Consider the following 4,588-nt stretch of genomic DNA (forward strand, 5'->3'; position numbering starts at 1 on the left):
GCTGAGAGCACGGTCGACATATGCGTTAACAACACTCCTCTTGTACCTGTCTGGGCAGTCGCTGTTGGCATTTAGGCACATTCCTATGTTCGTTTCCTTAGTGTAGACTGCAGTGTGGAAACCTCCGCTCTTTTCCATGACTGTTACATCTAAAGAAGGATGCCTCTTTAGTACAAGCTTGGAGAAGTTTCCTTAGGATATTTTCTGGTATGTCAAGAGGAGTACAGGCTGGATCACGATACACTTTGTCGGCTATCATCCCGATTGTCTCGTCCACAGGTACGTTAGTGAACAGTGATTCTACGTCCAACGAGGCTCTTATCCCTGTGGCCCGTGTGCCCCGCAGTAAGTCAACAAATTCCTTTGGAGACTTCAGGCTGAAGGCGCAAAGGACATAAGGAGTCAACGCCTTCAGCCTGAAGTCTCCAAAGGAATTTGTTGACTTACTGCGGGGCACACGGGCCACAGGGATAAAAGCCTCGTTGGACGTAGAATCACTGTTCACCAACGTACCTGTGGACGAGACAATCGGGATGATAGCCGACAAAGTGTATCGTGATCCAGCCAGTACTCCTCTTGATATACCAGAAAATATTCTAAGGAAACTACTCCAAGCTTGTACTAAAGAGGCACCATTCTTGAGCCCGGATGGGCACATGTATAAGCAAGTAGATGGGGTCGCCATGGGTTCTCCCCTAGGTGTCCTGTTTGCAAACTTCTACATGGGTACCATCGAGCAAAAAGTCTTAGTCGACATGAACTTGAAACCGGCCATATACTGCAGGTATGTTGACGACTTTTTTACACCGGTACCTGATGTCAGACATCTGCAGGAGCTGAAGGAGGCGTTTGAGCAGAGTTCCGTGCTGCGTTTCACTTACGAGACGGAAAAGGATGGGAAGCTGCCCTTTCTAGATGTAACAGTCATGGAAAAGAGCGGAGGTTTCCACACTGCAGTCTACACTAAGGAAACGAACATAGGAATGTGCCTTAATGCCAACAGCGACTGCCCAGACAGGTACAAGAGGAGTGTTGTTAACGCATATGTCGACCGTGCTCTCAGCCACAGCTCAGAATGGAAGCAAGTCGACGAAGAACTCTGTAGGGTAAGACAGGTCCTAGTCAACAACGGCTTCTCCAATGGTTTCGTCGAAGACATCATAAGAAGGAAAGTGAAACGCCATGCAACCTCTGAAGAGACAATTAACACAACACCTATACCCCCTATTGGACTATTTTACAGGAACTTCTTTTCCACAGCTCATAAAACAGAGGAAAGGGTCCTGAAAGATATTGTTAATAGAAACGTTATCCCTACAGACAAAATTCAGAGGATACAACTGACGATTTACTATAAAACCAGAAAAACGGCCAGCCTACTCATGAGAAACTCTCCAGACACAAAGCAGAACGCTTTAAAAGAGACCAACATCATCTATGCCTTCAAATGCCCTCTTGGGGACTGTAAGCTCCAAAAAAAAACAGTATATAGGCAAGACAACAACATCTCTTTCTAGGCGTTTAACGATGCATAAGCAACTTGGCTCCATTAAGGAACATATAATCTCTTCCCACAACCATACCATCGCCAGAGAAATCCTAGTAAACAACACAGAAATCATCGATAGATACAGCGATAGCAGACGGCTTGACGTTTGCGAGGCACTACACATTAAAAAGTCAACACCAGCAATCAACAGCCAATTAATGCACAACTATATTCTACCCACCTCAAGACTCCACTCCAATATAGAAGCATCAAGAAATATGGACCAATAGGCTTTCTACAATCACTTCCATTCAATACCCATTGTTTCGTGTTCTGTCTTGTGTTGATGAAATTAATACCCTATTAATACCACCTCACCCCATCCACCTCATTCAAATGTAGATATAAACAAATCGGAGATGTGTAAGTTCTATTCAGTTGAGTATGTGTAAACTAAAGTCTTTGAAAATGTAATAAGTTTTACGAAACGCGCTCAAGTGTCGCGTCAGACTATAAATAAAAATGAATTTTGGAGAATTGATTTTTGAATTACCACCAACAGTGAAAAGAAATGTACGAAAGATCGAGAAAATTCGTGTTAGAATTATTAATCTTGCTTTTTCGGTTATATTTAATAATATATGTCTACAGGAAAGACTGCTACCCAAATATACTAATATATATATATATATATATATATATATATATATATATATATGCGAACAAGCCTGAATGGTCCCCAGGACAATATGCAACTGAAAACTCACACCCCAGAAGTGACTCGAACCCATACTCCCAGAAGCAACGCAACTGGTATGTACAAGACGCCTTAATCCACTTGACCATCACGACCGGACATAATGAGGTGATAGCCGAGGCTATTTGAACCACCCCACCGCCGGCACTCGGATAGTAATCTTGGGCATAGCATTTTACCAAATCACCTCATTCTTTGGGGCACACGTGAGGAACACAAATGCGAACAAGCCTGAATGGTCCCCAGGACAATATGCAACTGAAAACTCACACCCCAGTTCGCATTTGTGTTCCTCACGTGTGCCCCAAAGAATGAGGTGATTTGGTAAAATGCTATGCCCAAGATTACTATCCGAGTGCCGGCGGTGGGGTGGTTCAAATAGCCTCGGCTATCACCTCATTATGTCCGGTCGTGATGGTCAAGTGGATTAAGGCGTCTTGTACATACCAGTTGCGTTGCTTCTGGGAGTATGGGTTCGAGTCACTTCTGGGGTGTGAGTTTTCAGTTGCATATTGTCCTGGGGACCATTCAGGCTTGTTCGCATTTGTGTTCCTCACGTGTGCCCCAAAGAATGAGGTGATTTGGTAAAATGCTATGCCCAAGATTACTATCCGAGTGCCGGCGGTGGGGTGGTTCAAATAGCCTCGGCTATCACCTCATTATGTCCGGTCGTGATGGTCAAGTGGATTAAGGCGTCTTGTACATACCAGTTGCGTTGCTTCTGGGAGTATGGGTTCGAGTCACTTCTGGGGTGTGAGTTTTCAGTTGCATATTGTCCTGGGGACCATTCAGGCTTGTTCGCATTTGTGTTCCTCACGTGTGCCCCAAAGAATGAGGTGATTTGGTAAAATGCTATGCCCAAGATTACTATCCGAGTGCCGGCGGTGGGGTGGTTCAAATAGCCTCGGCTATCACCTCATTATGTCCGGTCGTGATGGTCAAGTGGATTAAGGCGTCTTGTACATACCAGTTGCGTTGCTTCTGGGAGTATGGGTTCGAGTCACTTCTGGGGTGTGAGTTTTCAGTTATATATATATATATATATATATATATATATATATGTATATATATATATATATATATATATATATATATATATATATATATATATATTTATATATTTATATATATATATATTTATATGTATATATATATATATATATATATATATATATATATATAAATATATATATATATATATATATATATATATATATATATATATATATTTATATATATATATATATTTTATTAAATATGACCGAAAAAGTAAGATTAATAATTCTAACACGAATTTTCTCAATCTTTCGTACATTACGCTTCACTGTTGGAGGTAAATCAAAAATCACTTCTCCAAAATTCATTTTTATTTCTAGTCTGACGCGACACGGGCGCGTTTCGTAAAACTTATTACATTTTCAAAGACTTCACAAATACACAACTGATTAGAACTTGCGTTTCCCTGATTTTATATCTACATTTGAGTGAGGTGGGAAGGGTGATGTGGCATTACATTTGAGTGAGGTGGGAAGGGTGATGTGGCATTACATTTGAGTGAGGTGGGAAGGGTGATGTGGCATTAACACAAGACAGAACACTAGGGGATATTAATAGGGTATTAAAAGTATCAACACAAGACAGAACAGAAACAATGGGTATTGAATAGAAGTGTTTGTACAAAGCCTATTGGTCCATATTTCTTGATGCTTCTATATTGGAGCGGAGTCTTGAGGTGGGTAGAATATAGTTGTGCAATAATTGGCTGTTGATTGCTGGTGTTGACTTCTTGATGTGTAGTGCCTCGCAAACGTCAAGCCGCCTGCTATCGCTGTATCTATCGATGATTTCTGTGTTGTTTACTAGGATTTCTCTGGCGATGGTTTGGTTATGGGAAGAGATTATATGTTCCTTAATGGAGCCCTGTTGTTTATGCATCGTTAAACGCCTAGAAAGAGATGTTGTTGTCTTGCCTATATACTGGGTTTTTTGGAGCTTACAGTCCCCAAGTGGGCATTTGAAGGCATAGACGACGTTAGTCTCTTTTAAAGCGTTCTGGGCATAAACTGTCATGTTATGTCCAGACCGAGTGAAATGGCCCGGAAAGTAGAGTTGGAAATTCTGTTGGACGACATATTCGACCTCGAGACACAAAAGAAGGTCACTACCAAAGATACCTTACAAGCAGAACTTATTGCAGAAGGAGGAAAGAATCGAGGCAACTACAGAAGCACCATACTGTCCCCCGAGCTTAAAGCGGCAGCTAAAAGCCTTCGTGAGGACAAGGAGATAGTTGTCAGGAGAGGTGACAAGTCGCCAATATATGTCATTCTTAAAAAAGACGA

The sequence above is a fragment of the Procambarus clarkii genome, chromosome 21, assembly GCF_040958095.1.
Source record: "Procambarus clarkii isolate CNS0578487 chromosome 21, FALCON_Pclarkii_2.0, whole genome shotgun sequence".
In the NCBI taxonomy this organism is placed as follows: Eukaryota; Metazoa; Arthropoda; class Malacostraca; order Decapoda; family Cambaridae; genus Procambarus; species Procambarus clarkii.